The sequence below is a fragment of the Hypanus sabinus genome, chromosome 2 (genome assembly GCF_030144855.1).
Source record: "Hypanus sabinus isolate sHypSab1 chromosome 2, sHypSab1.hap1, whole genome shotgun sequence".
NCBI classification, from domain to species: domain Eukaryota; kingdom Metazoa; phylum Chordata; class Chondrichthyes; order Myliobatiformes; family Dasyatidae; genus Hypanus; species Hypanus sabinus.
The window spans coordinates 28508736-28528588 of record NC_082707.1 but is presented as its reverse complement, the minus strand read 5'-3'; the positions used below and the strand labels follow the sequence as shown (position 1 = coordinate 28528588).

At 41.0% G+C, this 19853-nt stretch overlaps 1 protein-coding gene across 3 annotated transcripts in view; it reads left to right on the top strand.

Annotated features, from left to right (window-relative positions):
- The window catches only part of LOC132407294 (plastin-1-like), a 130699-nt gene that overhangs the window by 19315 nt on the left and 91531 nt on the right, over window positions 1-19853 (top strand). Inside the window, exon 1 of one of the 3 annotated variants that reach the window (XM_059993603.1) lies at window positions 14798-14816. The exons of the other annotated variants lie outside the window; for them this stretch is intronic. The gene's annotated coding sequence lies outside the window, so the exon portion shown is untranslated. Of the gene's footprint in view, window positions 1-14797; window positions 14817-19853 lie in introns of those variants that run through there. 3 annotated transcript variants of the gene reach the window in all.

Genomic DNA, 19853 nt, shown 5'->3' with positions numbered 1-19853 from the left:
CTCCAGCCCTGTATCTCTTTCTCCAATCAACTTCCCGCCTCTTTACCACCCCAACCCCTCCCAGTTTCAACTATCACCTTGTGTTTCTCTCTTCCCTCCCCACCTTTTAACTCTGCTCCTCATCCTTTTTTTTCCCCTCTCCAGTCCTGCTGAAGAGTCTCGGCCCGAAATGCGACTGTACTCTTTTCCGTAGATACTACCTGGTCTGCTGAGTTCTTCCAGCATTTTGTGTGTCTTGTTTTGATTTCTAGCATCTGTGTGTTTTCTCTTGTTAGTGACTCTGTTTTATATGGAAAATTGTGCTAACCGGTCACCACAAACAATGAAGAGGCAAGCAAAGGCAAGGCTGATCCAAAGGTGTGGGTGTGAGATAGAGTCGGAGTGAGATCAAAGCATGTTCAAGATGGAGTTAGTGTGAGCAAAGTGGTGGAAAAGTCGGAGTGGAGGAGTTTGGAAGCCCATTCACCCAAATTGAGAGTGAGGTTTCATTGATCTAAGTGCCAGACCGATTTGGAAGGGTTGGGTATAGGCCGGAATGTGATGGTGGGGTCCAGGCCCAGAGCATATTACCTTGACGAGGGCTGGGTTTGAGTATGAGGGATGACCTGGTATTTGGATAATTTAAATGCCAGGCCAGATGGACTGGAAAAGCAAGATGTTGGGAGGTGGAGGTCGGGGCTGGTTCTGCTCCATATTTATTCCACTCTCCTCGGTGCTGAGACTGTGCCCTGCTCTGCCTGCTTTGGGTTTAGTGTCTGTGAGCTTCATGAAGGTTCCCTTCATTGTATGAAGAACTGACACTGAAGCTATGCCGTTGCCTCGGGCTTCGGGTCTATGGACTTAATTTCATCCTGAATGCTGTTGCTTGCCTTTATTATTTGCATGATTTGTTTGTTTTTCCTCTCTGCAGCTTGTTTGTTGGTAGTTTTTTTCAAACTTTGATTCTTTCAGATTTCTTGTTTTGCGGCTGCCTGTAAACAGATGAATCGCAAGGGTATATAATTTATATATACTTTGTACTTTGAAATGGGTATTATGCATCAAATATCAAGTGTGGTCAAATTGAAAAGAAGTTTCCTTCAAAAAATACTCATGACTATCACTATCATATGATATTTATCAAGGCATTTTATTTCAACATGTTAATTTGTTACCTAAAGTGAATTGAATTTTTGAGTTTAATTGAACGCTTGGAAGAATCAGCAGCAGGATACCATCTTCTTGCCTGTTCTACCATTTGTTGATTATGTACAATTTCTATTTCAAATCAATTTTCCTGTACTATTGTTGTGATCAATCACTCTTTTGAATGACTTGATGGTTAAGCCTCCCGTGTAGAAAATTACAAAGATGCTCCTTGCTCGGAATGATGAAATGTCCCCTTGCCTCAGTTCTGAATACATGTAATCAATCTTGATTCTAAACTTGTCCACCAGAGGTAACTGCTTTCCCCTCCCCACCCCACCCCCTCCACTCCTCAACATTCATTGTACTGAGCCCTTTAAAAATTTTGAGAGTTTCAGTGAGTTCTTCTCAGGTCTCTTCTCATGCAACTAACCCATCATGCCTAAAGCCTTGATAATGAACAATTAGCGCACTCCTACTATGGCAATTGCAGCTTTTTTTTAGTAACGAGAAGATCAAAATGGTATGTGGTCTTGGTGTGGTTGTTAACATTCAAAACATTCAATTTTAAATGTTCAGCTGCATTTTTTTTATCACTTAAATACTAAGGGTGATTTAAAAAATTCATCCCCCATTTTCTCTCACTTCCTCACTTGGACAATCCCCAGGGCCGAGGGGGACTTGTGTTCATATGGGTTAAAATGAAAAGAAGATTCTGCCCTTTGTGAATACTCTTCAATGTAGGGTGGCAGTCATTCTCTATCTCCTAGCACATGGATGAAAGAAAAACTGAGGGCTATGTAGGAGGGAAGGGTTAGTTTGTTATTGGAGAATGTTTAAAAACTTAGTTCTTCATGTACCAAAGGCTATGGCTATAATGTTTTATGATCCATGCTGTTTGAGATAATGGGTGGTGTATCTGTCTCAGTGAAAGGTATTTACATTTGAAGTTTGAACTACTAATTTTATAGTCAGATGGGTGGCAGTGGTAGTGCAATATTCGTGTTCTTTACCTGGACTTCGGAGAAAAAAAATTATGACTCCAGCAGGTCAAGTCTTTCTGCACTATTTACTTATTTTATTCCTTACTGCAACCTACAGTAATTTCACAATGTGTTGCACTGTACTGCCTCTGCAAAACATCAAATTGCATGTGTGAGTGACAATAAATCTAATTCTGATTCTATTAATTTGTGCTGTTATATGCAAGTCCGTATTACCAAAGTATGTAGCTCTACTTGATGTTTCTACTTGAAACAGTTGAATCTGAGATAACATTCTGTAGACTGATCTAGTAAGTAACTGCAATTTATTTCCAAGTGAGTCAATACATTAGTGAGATAAAAACAGATTATTCGTTCAGCAATTAAAAATCCTATTCCCATTCCAACATGTTAATCCACAACCAATTCTTCAGCCACGTTGAGGGCACTCAGAACGGAGGAGTAGCACCTCGTATTCCATCTGGGTAGCATCCAAGCTAATGGCATGAACATTGATTTCAACTTCTGGTAATTTTCACCCTACCCCTTCCTTCTACTCCTCAATCTGCCTCTCCTTCCCTTTCTCCCATGATCCACTCTCCTCCGCTATCAGATTCTTTATCCAGCCTTTTGCCTTTTCTTCCTTTCACCTTTTCAGCTTCTACTTCCCCTCCACCCATTTGGCTTCACCTCATGCCTTCTAGCTTGTCCTCCTTCCACTCCCCCCCCCCCCACCATCTTATTCTGTTATGTTCCCTTTTCCTTTCCAGTCCTGATGAAGGGTCTCAGCCCAAAACATTGACATTTAATTATTTCCATAGCTGCTGCTTGACCTGCTGAGTTCCTCCAGTATTTTCTGTGTCATGCACTAGATTTCCAGCATCTGAGGAGTCTTTTGTATTTTCAACTAACAATGTAGCACATTGTTGTTGGTATTAGACTGTGTGGGAAAAGTAAACTAAATAAAATGTATTTTGTTCATCTAAAGTGGAATGTCAGGGCAAATCTTATGTTAGTTCTTTGTTAGCCTTTTAATTTACTCTTCCATATAATGTGATCCACTTTGATAAGTCGTTAAAGTTGAGTCGAACTTTTGTTTGCTTTTCTTTGGATTCTAACCCAGTTCATCCATCCAGTTAAGTTAATTTTATCCTCAACCTGTTTGGAAATTCGTACAAAAGTTGCACACCAACTGAACAGAAAAATGGTCTGACTATGAGGAGAAAGTAATATGGAGTTTAATACCGCAATGCACAAAATGTTGCATTCAAATTAAATGTAACAAAGACAGTAATTGTTGAGGAGCAAGGGGATTTTTAAGGTGCCCGTTGCAGTCAGTCTTTGTTTAAAATTTTGTGAAGAGCCATTTTTCAGGAAAAAGATTGAGTTTGTTGTGAATTTGCAGTAGTGCATTGAGAGGCTTCTGGCTGATGTCCCTTCATAAGGCAAATGTTCCGATAATAATAATAATTGGCTGTCGTCTTAGGGGTCATTGAGTGCGGAGAGTGGATAAGTTACTGGACTTTCCACTCTGGAGGTCATTCACAACACTATCCTCTGATTTTAATCCATGCTGAATGGCCGGGGAGACTGTGATTAGATCCTTGTTAGCAATTGATTAACAAAAACGATCATTAATCAGTTTGATTTCCCCCAAGCTTCTTTCACAGTGATCTTCTTGTGCATGACTTGGGGTTTTGAAAATCTAATGAATGAAGATTTCAGCAATAAAATTATTTTACGAACAAATTGAAGTTCTCTTCAAACACGTTGGTGGGGTAGAAGGCCATGGAAGAAAGAAAAGGGAGGGGAGGGAGGAGCTCCAGAGGGAGGTGATGGGCAGGCAAATAGATGAGGTGAGAGAGGGGAAAAGGGGATGTGGAGTGGTGAAGGAGATGGTGGGGGGCCATTACTGGAAGTTTGAGAAATCTGTTCATGCCATCAGATTGGAGGCCACCCAGATGCAATATTCTTCCAACCCGAGTGTGGCCTCATCGTGACAGTAGAGGAAGCCATGGATTGACTTATTGGAGTAGGAATGGGAAGTGGAATTTAAATGGGTGGCCACCTGGAGATCCCGCTTCTTCTGGCGGATGGAGCATAGGTGCTCAGAGAAGTGGTCTCCCTTTCTACATTGAGTCTCTCCGATTATACAGGAGGCCATTCTGGGAGCACTGGATACATTATATGATCCCAAAAGACTCATAGTTGAACTGTCGCCTCACCGGGAAGAACTGTTTAGGACCCTGAATGGTAGTGGGGGGGGTGGAGGTGTAGGGGCAGATGTGGCCTCCTGTATATTGGTGAGACCTAACGTAGGTTGAGACACCGTTTCATCGAGAATGTACGCTCCATCCGCCACATGGCCTTGTATCCCCACCAATCAGACTTGCCCTTCTCCAGCCCTGTATCTCTTCACCAATCAACTTCCCAGCTACTTACTTCATTCCTCATCTTCCTGGTTTTACCTATCACTTTGTGTTGCTCTCTCCCCTCCCCCACCAATTAATTTTACTCCCCCTCTGTCTTTCTCCAGTCTTGCCAAAGATTTTCAGCCCGAAACATCGACTGTACTTTCTCCCATAGATGCTACCTAGTTGCTGAGTTCCTCCAGCATTGTGTGTGTGTTGCTTGGATTTCCAGCATCTGCAGATTCTCTCTTGTTCATTATTTACAATATTACTCAAATATTTTGAAATATTAAATACACAATAATAAAGTTAAATTTTAATGAATATTTTTTACTCAGCTTCTTATAATGAGCAAGAACCAGTCTCCAAATCTTAATGTATATTGCAAACAGCAATCAGTTTGATATTGGATTCAGTTTGAAGTTGGATGCACAGCTTTGCAAAGTGTAATAGATTGTGGGCTGCTAGCTGACAGCAGGTGGCTGCCTTCCAAGAGGTCTGCTTTGCAAAGTGAAGTGATCAAGAGATTTGTCTGCTTTAGCTAAACAGAACAGAAAGGAGTTATGCCGCAAAGCACATTGTAACAAGTTGGGATATTTGTATAGTCATTAGATCAGCCCTCACAGCATTAATTTTGGATGTTTGGGACTTCTGTTACCAGAAGCTTTTAAGACCACCTCTGTGAGTTACTTTTTTCCAGCAAAGGTATCCAGAAAGCATCATGCGCAGATAATGTCACCTAGTAGAAAACAGTGTAAATGTCACAAGCATTGGGGATTGTTGGAAATGACAAGGAGAGAGACAAAGATCAAGTCATAGAAAGAAAAACTAGAATTCATCCTTCAACCTTTGGTTTCCGCAATGAATGACTCATTCGCTTGCGACTTGTTGGTATGTTCTTCTAGCTCATAAGAACTGTACCTGTGTTTGGAAATCATTTGTAGTTGGTAAATCTTCTGTAATTTGGAAATCTTTTATTAATTAGAAATGCACTGTGAGTTAAATGTGTATTGAGAATTATATGGCTAAATTTAAAAGTGTTTAATTAAAATGACCATTTAAACTACTTTGTGAGGTGGAAGTAATATCCTCCTTGGTAGGTTGGGGGGACCTGCACCATTGATGCAGTGGGTATTGGTAGCTAAACACACACAAAACGCTGGAGGAACTCAGCAGGCCAGGCAGCATCTATGGAAAAGAATACTTTTTCCATAAAAGCTTCCTGGCCTGCTGAGTTCCTTCAGCATTCTGTGTGTTGCTCGGATTTCCAGCATTTGCAGATTTTCTCTTGTTATTGGTAGCTAAATCTCACTGCAGAAGCTGGACAGGGAAGTAGGCCTGTCCTTTGAGTAGGTGGATACAATGCAACCTCTCTATAGTGTGGATGCCTGCAGTATTTTGGCTAAGGCTTAAAGTCTTTTGAGTTTAGGGCTTTCTAAACTAAGAACTCAATGCCACCATAAAAGTGTAGAGATCACTGTTGCCCAATAGATCAAGAACTCTATGCCAGACCTGAGAGCTTAATTCTCAAATGGTCAAAAGCAACATAGACATGCTGAAATGCTGATGAGTCTCACTAACTGTCCAGCTTTGATGTTGGAATGGGGGCAGGGAGTTGAAATTGAGGATGTGGTAGTGGCCCAGGGTATCCCCAGGATCCATCCTTGGACCACTTATTTGTGAGAGAGTGGTTCTGTACATCAGGTCCAGGGTGGTAGAGGACTGTCTGAAGTAGATCAGTGATGATCTTTAGTGGATTGTGTACAGGCAAATGGCCTACTTATTGTTACATTGTTGTGGAAACTCACCTTGTATGCTTCAATAATGGGCTAATGATCACATGGAGCTTGGACCCAGTATGTGTTCAGCCATAAACATTACCTGTGTATGGCTGCTGATCTATTAATGCTGTGATGATCTTGGTTCTGTGGAGTGGAGGCAACGTATGAGTATTTTCCATTTGGACTTCCCAGATTATTTTGGTAATTTCGTAGGAAGTGAGGTTCAGCATTGTGGTGAGAAATACAGAATTGGAGGTAATTCAGCTTTGCTTCACATTGTTTTGTACTAAAACTGTGTCTATTTGGACCTGTTGTTTAAAGTTGTGGCTTGAGTGCCAGTAGGAGGTGTATGTAAAATGAAAGTGAACTCCTGTAGGCAGTAACTGCCACAGTTACAGACTGGTTAGCATGATGCCATTACAGTTCTGGAGTTCGTCCCGTGATCTGCGTGTGTTTCCTCTGAGTGTTCCGGTTTCCTCCCACAGTCCACAGACATACCGGTTTGTAAGTGAACTGGTTATTGTAAATTGTCTTGTGCTAGGCTGGCGTTAAATAGGTGGGTTACTAGGCGGTGTAGCTTGTCGGGCCAGTAGGGCCTATTTTGTGTTGTATAAGTAAATGAAGTTCAAAGAAGGTACTCCACCCATATTCACTCATGATTGATGGACTAAGACTTTAAGTGGTTGAACCAGTAAACTCAGTATGAATGTGGTAGGACCTATCAAAAGTTATTGGTCCCTTCAAAGACTTATACTCGCAGGAATGCTGATGAGGACAGAAATGAAAACGGGAAAATTCTTGGACTTGTGCTTGAGCCTCAAGTCCACAGTAGATTATGAAAGCCATACAAGTTTTATTCATAATCTTTCTGCAATGAAATGAGTGCAATAAAATAGCAAAACTGCCTGCAATACAGGAATTTAGTTTTATTAGGCTATTACTGAAGAGTGCAATTATGCAAATAAACATCTACAAATTCTATGCTGTGCTGAAATATGAAATTGAGATAACAAGCAATATGTTTGTGTTGAAAGTGAAAACAAGAAAGCAGCTTGCAGCTTATATTTGAAGAAATCAATGCCTGCACCGTGAGTTTTTTTTTTCATTTGTGCATTTTTCAGGTTTTGGCCTTGCTAAAGAAGCCAATATTCTATATTTTTTGCTGTCCTTGGCAAGATGGTAGTAAGCCTTTTGTCAAGATAATGTTCTTTTAGATGCTTGATATTTAGAAGGAAAGCTGTGGGTGATGATCTTGTGTACCTGCTGCCCTAGTCCTTGTTGAGGGTTGTGGATTTGGTCAATGCTGAAGGAGGAGTTCAGATACTTTTTTTGTGAGCAATGCACATTGTCGTCACTGTACATGAATGATTAAGGAAGAAAAAAATTTTGATCTGTGTTTGGGATGCAAGTCAAGCAGAATGTTTTGTCTGCATAATGGCAAGCTTGGATTTTGTCAAAGCTTATCTAGGCATGAGGAGAGTATTATATAAAATTATGACTTGTTTTGTAGATGATGGTGAGGCTTAAGAGCATAAGGAGGCAAGTCACTCACAAAGGATAGCCTGCCACTTCTGTGCTGCTTTAGTCCTGGTTAGTGGTGACCCCTTAAATGTTATTGATAGTAGTCTTGGCAGTGAAAGAGCAACTGAATGTCAGGTGTTTGATTTGCCTCCCTCTTGTTACAGATGATCATTGCTTGGCACTTCTGTGTTGCAAATATGACTTGTTGGATATAATTCGAAAGGTGTGTAGCTCGAGTGGTTGATGGTTGTCCTCTGATCAAACGTTTCATCACCATGGGAGGACACATTGGTAGTGCACTGTTGATTGAAGTGTGTCCTCCGAAAGCTTGGCCTTTGTATATTTTTCAATCAGCAGATTGGATGTCTTTTTGGAAACTCAGTTGTGATGTGGGGATACATTCTTGTTACTGATTGGTTGTGTGGTGAACTTCATGCATTGTGGTCTGGAATTTTTCTGCATTGGCTTATAAAGAGGATCAAGGTTGTCATGTTTGTCTGCAGAACTTTTCACAGAAAACCACACTTCTAGGAATTCTCTTGCATGCCACCTGTTCGCTTGCACCTTGACTTCCACTGCTGCCCAGTCGAATTGGATCTTTATGGTTAAAGACTAGGGAGAATGATCATGCTGCTTTATAGACAGTTGATGTTCATGGATCTTCGGGGATAGTTTTCTCCCAGTTTGGCTGACATAATATCTGCTGCAGTATCTGCATAGGGTTTTGTCGACCACATTGGTCTTGTCTAATAGCTTGGTTTGTTCTTTTGGTCTACAAAGTACCACCCTTCTGTTGGCTTCTGTAAACCAACACATAGACCTCAAATTAATTTTGAGCCAGGGCAGGCAAAATTCCTGACCACAGTACATGAAGTTCACCACACAACCAATCAGTGATGAGATTTCCTCCCCACATCACAAACAAGTTTCTGAAATAATGAAAGTATATAAGAGGCCAAGCATTCTGAGGATATATTCAACAGTGCACTGACTATGTCTCCTCGCATAGTGATGAAATGTTTGCAAGTAAGTTGCTAAGATCAGAGAACAACTCAACTGATCTAGTGAATCACTTAACTCAATGTCTGAGTGTTGTCTGGATCGTGCCGCATGCAGACAAGGTTAGTTCATTTACTGACAAATTTTGAATAGAATGAAACACTATGCAGTCAACCACAAGTATCTCCATTAGTGGAAAGTCATTGAAGCAGCTGCCCCTAGAACACTGACCTGAAAAATTCTTGTCCTGAACTGTAATGGCATATTGTACATTTAAATGCAGCTGCTGTCCACTCATACGAGGTAACCTCTTGCTTTGGGAATGTTCTCCCTTTAATGGCAGTAACTTCAGTTTTACCAGTGATCCTGCCACATTTAGTCAGATGTTGCGTTGATATCAAAGGCAGTCAACCTGTCTCTTTGGTTTATGTTCATCCAGGCACATTTACAATGAGTTTTGGAGCAGAGCCAGACCTAACTGAGCATTGGCGAGGAGGTTATTGGTGGTAAATGCAATTTGATAGCATTGTCAATGGCACCATCCGTCACCTTTTTTGGAGGCAGACTGAATGAGATTGGTTGGATTGGATTTATGAAAATCAAAAAACAATAGAGCTGCTGGAAGTACTTGCGCCAGACTGCATCTCTAGGAATAGAAACCGAATTAATGCTTCAGCAAAGAAACATGCTGTTAGATGTACTTGACAGGTTGGGCACCATCTGTGGAGGCAGAGAAATGATTGACTTTTTGGGTTGAGACCCTACATCAAGATTCAGCTACTTTGAGATTAGATTTCTTTTGCTTGGGGACAAGGCATACAGCACAGTGCAAAAGTCTTAGATCTATAAATAAAAATATCTAGGGTGCTAAAGACTTTTTCACAGTACTGTAGTAATTATATGTATTGCACTGTAGTGTTGCCTCAAAGAAAAACAAACTTCATGACATATGCCAGTGATAAATTGATGCTGATATGGGTCTCTTTTGTGGACTGAGAGGGGATAGGGAGAAGGGAATCATGGTTTGGAAAAGGGGTAGGGAGAGGGAAGGGAGTAGGAAACACCAGAGGGACATTCTGTAATGATCAATAAACCAATTGTTTGGAATCAAGTGAACTTGCCTGGTGTCTCGGGGTGGGGTGTGACCCCCATCCCTGGTACTCCTCTTCCACCCGACCCACACCCCTTCCGCAGCACTCTACCATCACCATTCCCAATACCCTTTGCTCCTGCCAAATTTTCAAGCTTGCTGTCCGCTCCACTTTGACAAATAGAGAAATGTGCAAAAGTCTTAGGCAGCCTTGCTAGATACGTGTACCTAAGACTTTTAAACCCTGTACCTGGGCAGTTTTCTGCTTTGTCAGGCAGATGCTAGTATTGTAGCTGTAATGGAATGGTCTGGATAGAGATACAACTTGTCACCAATGCTGCAGTCAGGATGTTGTACAAAGTTTTCTGTGTATTCACTGGATGAAGAATTAGTAATATGATGATGAAGAGCTTGAAAGGAATCCGAGGTGCATTATCCACTCTGTATATCTAGCTGTGAAAACTTCAGTCTGTCCTTAAAATTCATACTCTGGGCTCCACCACTGCTGAAAATCTTGGAGATACTGCTGTATGTTGGATATTTAACTGTAGACTACTATTTAGGTGTGGTTGTACTGGCGAATTTCAGTTTTATCTGGAGATGCAAGAGGCTGCTGATGGTAGAATCTGGAGCAATGAACCATCTGCTGGAAGAGCTCAATGAGTTGAGTGCTGTTTGTAGCGGGAAAAGAATTGTTAATTTTTCTGGTCAAAACCTGCATCAGGTCTAAGGGGGGGGGGGGGAGATGGACATAGCCAGCACAAAGAGAAGAGGGGGAGTGGTCTGCCAGGAGATAGAGGTAACTGGAGGAGTGAGAAGTGAAGGATGATGGGCTGATCAAGCCAGCTAGGGGAGAGGGGAGATGTGGATTTGGGAAACAGAGATAGACAAAAAAAATAGAGGCAGTGGAGCCAGATGGGAGGAGTGAATTGCAGATTACTAATTGAATTTAAATATAACTACCCTGGTGCCCTCTGAACTTTCATTGCTGGATTACTTCTTGGTTGCTGTCCAGTAGATTAATAGCTAAAATTCTAGTTAACTGCTCTAGTTTGCTCCTATTTCAGTCTCGATTGTTTGATTCCAAACATGCAATTCTCTTTGTTCTCCTCATACAGTATCTTCTAAAGTCACTTGGCACATTACTGTATTCTCATTAAAACTTTCCTCTTATTTTGGAGGGGGGGGGGATCTGCACTTGCTTCTACTTAAGCAGTTTCCTATCTGATTATTACAAACTTTGTATCATCAGGGTAATACAATTTGGATAAGGGAAGTACAGAAAATTGGTCATCTGTTAGAACATAAAACAGTACAGCATACTGCAGGCCCTTAGTCACTACGCTGTGCCAACATACATAACCTCAGTCTAATCTCGCCCTCCTACACACACCAAAATCCCTCCGTTTTTCTTACATCTGCACCTCCATCTAAGAGACTATTAAATATCCCTTTTGTATCAGCCTCTACCACACTAACCCAGGAAATGCATTTCAGGTATCCATCATTCTCTGTCATTAAAAAAAAACTGCATCTGACATCTCATCTAAGCTTCCCTTGATCTTAGACAGATGTCCTCTGGTATTAGCCATTGTCACCCTGGATGAAATGTGCTTGTGTTTCTCTGTCTATGCATCTCATAATCTTGTACATCAGCCAAGTTGCCCCTCAGACTCCATCATTTCAAAGAGAAAGATGTAGCTACAAATTCATAACTCCACGTGTTGATCCATGCCCTAAGCTTATCTGACTTTCCTTCAATACTCCTTGCATACACAACTGGGAACATTAATCTCGCCATGTTGGCTCTAACAATTCTTGACTTTGTATCTTGGCATAACAACAACTTTCCCCACAACCACTCCCATCTGCTCTGGTTATCTGATTTCCATCTCCCTGCAACTCTACTTTAAATCCTCCTCTTTTCTCTTTCCTCTTCCCCCCCACCCCCATGCAACATGAGCAAACCTTTCCCCAGGGACATTAATCCCCCTCCAGTTCGGGAGCCAAGCATCTCTTCTGTACAGGTTCCACCTTCACTGTAAAAGAGTCCAATCCTTCAAATATCTGAAGCCCTCCCTCCTGTACCATCTCCTTAGCCTCATGTTAAACTGTATGACCTTATTTCTGGCCTCACTAGCACATGGCATGGGTAGCAATCCTGAGATCACAACCATGGAGGTCCTGTCCTTTAACTTGGTACCTAACTCCTTGAACTCACTTTATGAGAGCTAGTCACCCTTCCTACCCATGTCTTTGGTACTGATGTGAACCACAGCCTCTGGCTGTTTACCCTCCCACTTAAGAATGTTGTGGACTGGGGAGCAACATAGCATCTGGGAATCACATTCTCATCCACAGAACCTCTTTTCTCTTCCCTAACCAATGAATCACCTATCACGACATCTCACCCCTTCTCCCCCTTTTCTCTCTGAGCCACCTAGCCAGATAGTGCTATAACGCTAACCACTCTGGCTTTCCTCTGTGAGGTCATTTCCACCCACTCCTCAGCAATATCCAAAGCAGTATACCTATTGAGTGCAATGGCTACAGGAATCCTCTCCACTGGCTGCCGATCACTACCCCCCCCCCCCCAACAGTCACCCTGTAACTTGACTTCTGCACATTTGGTGTAACTACCTCCCTGTCCTGTCTATTAACCTACCCCCCCCCCCACCCGAGTCCATCCATTTCCGGTTCCAATTCATTGACATGGTGTGATAGAAACTACGGCTGCATGCATACTAGAAGTCTCCCTGCCTTCCCCCATCCTGCAAAGCGAACATTCCACTAACCTGCCTAGCATCCACAGTGCTCTAATTGTGCAAAAAGAATGATTAAATGACTTCTCTCCCAAGTCTCTGAGCCAAAGCCTGAATTTCTCATTTGAACACTGGGCCACTTCCACATTGGCAGCTCCACTTAAACCCAACAACTTCTCATTGTCCCTTGCCAAGTGCCTAATTATGCACAATCTAACATCTCCTTAGGAAACGTGGCATGCAGAATATCTACACTGTCCTCGCTTGTATCTTTTTGAACTCTCTTCCCCCCCCCCCCCAATACAATCCAACATCTTTTCCTTTGTCCAACAGATTCCAGTTTAATGTCACTAGCTTATGTCATGAAATTTGTTTTGTGGTAGCAGTAAAGTGCAATGCACAATGAAGCTATATTAAGTGGGTTGGATGCAATGTTAATTGAACAGGCTTCTTCGTCCTGAATGAGGTATGGCTTCTTCAGTTAGCACTGCATTAGTCCAGTCAAATGGAGAATATTCCAACATGTTCACATCATTGACAAACTTCCAGAGATACACAGTGGAGAGTATCCCAAGTAGTTGCATCGTGCCCTGGTATGGAAATACTAATGTCCAGGAAAGAAGACTTCAGAAAGTGGACAATACAACCTAGTCCATTATAGGCAAAGCCCTCCCTGCCCTCAAGGCCATACTCTTTTCTCACTACTACCACTGGGTACAGAATCCTTGGGTCCCACACCTCCGGGCCAGGAGCAGTTATAACATACAACTATCAGGCTCCTGAACTTGTGTGATAATTTCACTCACCAGAACTCTGAACCCATAGACTCACTTTTGAAGGATTCCTTACAACTTTTGTTCTTAGTATTTAAAAAAAAAATATTTGCAGTTTGTCTTTTTCACATGGGTTGTTTGTCTGTCAGTCTTTATGCATGGGATTTTATTGTATTTCTTTATTTTCCAATAATACCTGCAAAAAATTAATCTCAAGATAGAATATGATGTATACATACATACTTTGATAATACATTTACTTTGAACTTTTGAACTTTGACTTGTGCCTTGATAGATCATAGCCTTCTAGTTTAAGATGGTGCTTTCCAGTTTAAGATGATGCTGGTGAAGCACAGCAACAACTTGCCGGTAGCAAGCAAAACTATCAATTACTGTATTAATCACACTGTTTCTCAGATACAATCACTGCAATCAATAGCCTGTAATTTCCCTTTCAGAGTTGTGTCTTTGAAGCACCTGTATGACCTGGGACTTTATTGTCACCAAACAATTGATACTAGAGCATACAATCATCACAGTGATATTTGTTTCTGCGCTCCGTGCTCTCTGAAGTACAAATCGAAGTAAATATAATAAAAAATTAAATTATAAATCATAATTAGAAAATAGAAAAGGGGAAGTAAGGTAGTGCAAGTCAGGTCTGGATATGTGGAAGGTATGGCCCAGATCCGGGTCAGGATCTGTTCAGCAGTCTTATCACAGTTGGAAAGAAACTATTCCCAAATCTGGCCATATGAATCTTCATGCTCCTGAACCTTCTCCCAGAGGGAAGTGGGACTTTTGCAATGTGAATTGGAGTTTCGAAGGTGCAGGATGGTTGTGATGTGGTGGATATGGGTCAAATCAAAGTGATGAGGCCTGGGCCCGAGAGCAGGGAATGAGCCACTGTTTGGCCATTGTTGAAATGCACTTGGAGGTGATTAGATGCATCAGAACCAAGGCCATGCAGAATCAAGGTGGTGGGACCGGTTCTGAGAGCAAGGAGCCAGGTTTGCTGATTTTAAGTGCTGGGTCAAATTGAAAAGGGCAGGGTTTCGGAGCCAGAGGCGAGGGATGGGCCAGTGTTCAGCTCACTGCTCCGGAGATTTACTTGTCTCTGTGCAGAACCAAGACTGTGGCCGGCATCTAATGGACTCCAGATTGGCTACAGTGATGACTGGTTTCATGGCTGTGGACTTATGTGAAATTCAGTTCTGAATGTCATTTGCTTGCTTTTATTGTTTGCAGGGTTTTTTTCTGCACAAGTTGTTTTGTGGTTGCCTGTAAGGAGATGAAGCTCAAGGTTGAAAATAGTTTACATACTTTGATAACAAATGAACTTTGAACTTTCAAAAGTCTCACAATTAAAAGGTAAGTCACTCACTATAGGATACCCATCACACACTTTGAACTTCTGTTGAGTTTCTGGCTAATGGTGACTTTAGTACAGCTGAGTCAGTGATACTAATGTTCATAAGACATGTGAAGCAGAATTGGGCTGTTTAGCTCATTGCGTCTGCTCTGCCATTCAATTATGGCTGATTCTATTTTTATTATTATTGCTCTCAACCCCAATTCTTCCGCCTTTTCATGACTTTTGACACCCTTACTAATCAAGAACCCATCAACCTCCGCTTTTAATATATCAAAGATTTTGCCTCGACAGCCTTCTGTGGCAATGAATTCTACCAAATCACAACTGCTGGGTAAAGAAATTCCACCTTTGTTCTAAAGGGATGTTCTTGTATTCTGAGGCTGTGGTCTCTGGTCCTATAATACCCCCACTGAAGGAAACATCTTCTCAACTCCATCTAGGCCTTCTAGTATTTGATAGGCTGCAATGAGATCCCCCTTCATTCTTCATGTTCTTTCTCGGCTCATTCTCATCTTCTTTTTGCAGCTGACTCTGCTATGCTTATTGAAAAGAGGGGAATGATGCACAGCTGCTTCATTGTCTAAGAATGGGGGTATGAGCAACCAATCTCTTGAAGCAGCAACACAGGTTAATGAAGATTTAAAAAATAAACGATCACTAGTTTTTATCATGATGGTCAGAGTGAAAAAATGAAAAGCTGGTACTGAAATCTGTAAATGTGTGTCTTGGTTCATTGGTTTGAAACAAATAATGAAGTTGATAAGGTTGTATGAAAATATTTAACAATAATGTTAATTAGAACTGGCAATTGCATCCATGGGAAGAGAATGACTTGTCTAGAAAAGCAAGTGGATGTTGAAAGACAGGAAGAATAAAGTGGATTGGGAAAGTCCAATGAGGACGACAATCATTGATACAAGATTGTCACCAAGAAATTGGAAGGAATTGAAAGGAACTTTAACCCAGAGTGTAGAAATGGTGTCGAGCCTACTGCAATAGGGAGACATTTAAGATGATTAGTATAGGTGAATTTGAGGAATGGAAAAGTGAACAAGTTAGTGTGAAGGAATTGAGGGTTGTGCTGGAAGTGTTAAATGAAGAAAATTGAGAAGAGGTTGAAAGGGAATACAGTAAGATCTTGGCATGATTGTGCTGATTTCCATATGCAAACTTCAGCCTACTGTATGAAGAAAACCTTTATGAAAGATTTTGTATTTAAAAGCAATGTACACTTGGCTATGTAGTATTATTTAATACAATCTGAAAGGAATTATTTAGCATGACTTTTTAAAGCTGCTTGCCATATACAATAAATGTCTGCAATTTATGATCAGAAATGATCACTACTGATATTATTCATAGAAGGATAAAGAAAAGAACTTTGGGTCAGTGCAGAAGGAAAGACTTTTTAAAAGACAGACAGACATACTTTATTGATCCCGAGGGAAATTGGGTTTTGTTACAGTCGCACCAACCAAGAATAGTGTAGAAATATAGCAACTGGATAAAGAATGGAGTTTACATTGGAGTTTGATTACCAGAGACCTGCTTTATGTAAGCTTGTAACGATCAGGTCAAGAGTCTTTCAATACAAAAAGAATCCTTGCCTTGCAAATGTGGATAAATCAGAATTGGGTTTGTTGCCACTGACACAAGTCCTAAAATAAATAGAATTTATTCCTCTTTATCAGTGCTTGTTTACTTACGGGTTACATGGGTTAATGGCATATTCATAAATCTGATAAAATTGAGCAATTCTACTGTAGCACAGTTCCTACTGTTCTGTTCACTGACATGGAATTCCATCTCAGTAAGAGTTTGTCATCTTTTAATAACCAGCTGTCTGAGGGGAGTGAAAAACTTCGTGTACTGGACAAGATTAGAATGTCATTTTCTAACTCAAAGGGATCTCTTTTTAATAATAAATCAGGTTTAATACCAAAGCTGCAGTGGAACTTCCCACATTCTCTCCACATCCACTGTCAATGGTGTTTTAAACATTGGATAGGTTTCAATAAGATGCTCCTCATTCTTCTAAATTCCAGTGAGTACAGGCCCACAGGCATCAAATGCTTCTCGTATGATAAGCCTTTCAATCCTGGAATCATTTTTGTGAACTTCCTTTTTGAGCCCTCTCCATTGTACTATTCTACCAATTAACTTTCCTCTGTAAGCTCAGTAACAGGAATGGTTTGCTGATGACTGTAATCAATTCACAACTCCTCACATAGTGTACAAACCAATATCTGTGTGCAGTAACAAATGGATAATATTTTTAGGCTGGTGCTGATAAGTGACAAGTAGTGATTGCATGTACTGCACAAGTGTCAGCAAATAATCATGCCCAACCAAAAGAGACACAAGGGTCTGCAGGTGCTGGAAGCTAACCTGCTGTGTTACTCCAGAATTTTGTTGCTCATATGAAAGACAGTTTCCTGCAACATTCTATGGTATTAGCAATGCTGAAGCCTCCATCAGTCTCATGAAAGTGAAGATTGATCAGAAACTCGCATGTAAAATGCTGAAGATGCAAGAAGCATTTGTGGAGAGAGAGCAAGAATTGTTTCAGGTAGAAGACCGTTCAGAATGGAGCAGGAAGGAAATAGAGTGGCCATCTTATTAGATACCTGTACCTAATAAATGGGCACTGAGTGTGTGTTCATGGTCTTCTGCTGCTATAGCCTATCTACTTCTAGGTTCAATGTGTTGTGCATTAAGAGATGTTCTTCTGCACAGCACCATTGTATTGTATGGTTATGAGTTACTGTCTCCATTCTGTCAGCTTGAGCCAGTATGGCCATTTTCCTCTGACTTCACTCACCTGTAAGGCATTTTTACCCACTCAACTACTGCTCACTGGATGTGTTTTGTTTATCATGCCATTCTCTGTAAACTCTGTAGACTGTTGTGCATGGAAATCAGCAGTTCCTGAGATGCTCGAGCCACCCTGTCAGGTACCAACAATCACTCCATGGTCAAAGTCCTATTCTGATGTTTGGTTTGAAGAACAATTGAACCTCTGGACCAATCCTGCATGCTTTTATGCATTGAGTTGCTGCCAAGTGATCGGCTGATTTGATATTTACAAAAACAAGCAGGTTTACAGGTAAACTTAATAAAGTGTAAACATGCTTGAAGTTTCAGAAGAGAATGATGAGTAAAGAGAACAAAGGGTAAATCTGAGAAAAGGCAGAGACCAAGCAAGTTCAGGTGCTGTTGATGCTGGCAAAGAGAGATGTCATCAGCAGCATTGGTGTCACCTAGACTGTGTATGTGACTCTGCTCATAAAGTTTTCTACAGTTCACAGTAAATTTTAAGTACACTTATGTCACCATATATGACCCTGTGATTCATTTTCATGTGGACATTTACAGTAAATACAAAGAAACAGAATAAAATCAATGAAAAAAACCACCACAACAAAGACAAACAACCAATGTGCAAAAGATAAACTGCAAGTACAAGGAGAAATAATACTATATTTGTAGAAAAATACTACAAGTAATAAATAAGCTATAAATATCAAAAACATGAGTTGTAGAATACTTGAAAGTGAGTTCACAGCTTGTGAAGTCAGTTCAGTGAGTGAAGTTATCCCCACTGATAGCTGAGGAGTAATAACTATTCCTGAACCTGGGAATATAGAACCTAAGGCTCCTGAACCATAAAATATAAGGTCAGAATTAGGCCATTTGGCCCATTGAGTCTGCTCTGCCATTTCATCATTGCTGATCCAACTTTCCTCTCAGCCCCAATCTCCTGCCTTCTCCCCACATCCATTGATACCCTGACCAATCAAGAATCTATCAACCTCTGCCTTAAGTAGACATAAAGACAGGTAGCTGTGAAGGTCAGTTGGCAAAAGATTCCAGTTTCACCATTCTTTGGCTAAAGGAATTCCTCTGCATCTCCATTCTAAAAGGATTCCCCTCTATTTTGAGGCTGTCCTCTGGTCTTAGACTCTTCAATAGGAAACATCCTCTCCACATCCACTCTATTAAGGCCTTTCACCATTTGATAGGTTTCAATGAGGTCACCCTTCATTCTTCTGAATTCTAGTGAATATAGCCCCAGAGCCATCAAGTGCTCTTCATATGACAAGCCATTCAACCTTATTTCAACCCTCTCTAGTTTCAGCAATTGCTTTTTAAGATAAGGTGTCCAAAACTGCTCATGATAGTCCAAGTGAGGCCTCATCAGTGCTTTATAAAGTCTCAACTTTACAGCTTTGCTTTTATATTCTAGCCCTCTTGAAATGAATGTTGACATTACATTTGCTACCTTCACCCCAGACTCTACCTGCAAATTAACTGCTGGGGAATCCTGCCCAAGTCACTTTGCACCTCAGTTTTCTCTCTACTTAGAAAATAGTCAGCCCTTTTATTTCTTCTATCAAAGTGCATGACCATACACTATAAGACACTGTATTCCATCTGCCACTTTGCCCATTCTCCTAATATGTCTAAATCTTTCTGGAGCCTCTCTATTTCCTCAAAACTACCTGCCCCTCCACCTCTTCATATCATCTGCAAACTTTGCAACAAAGCCATCAATTCCATCATCCAAATCATTAACAAACAAATAATCCGTCCTAACACAGACTCCTGTGGAACACAAGACATCACCAGCAGCTAGCCAGAAGAGGCTCCCTTTATTCCCGCTCTGCCTCCTGCCAATCAGCCAATACTATATCCACACTAGTATCTTTCATGTAATACTGTGGGTTCAAGCCTCATGTGTGGCACCTTGTCAAAGGCCTTCTGAAAATCCAATTACAGATCATCAACTGATTTTCCTTTATCTGTCCTGCTTGTTACTACTTTGAAGAATTCTAACAGATTTGTCAGGCAAGATTTTCATTTGAGGAAACCATGCTGACTATGGCCTATTTTATCATCTACCTCCAAGTGCCCTACAACCTTTTCCTTAATAATCAACTCCAATATCTTCACATCCACTGAGGTCAGACTAATTGGCCTATAATTTCCTTTCTCCTGCCTCTCTCCCTTCTTGAAGAGTGGTGTGACATTTG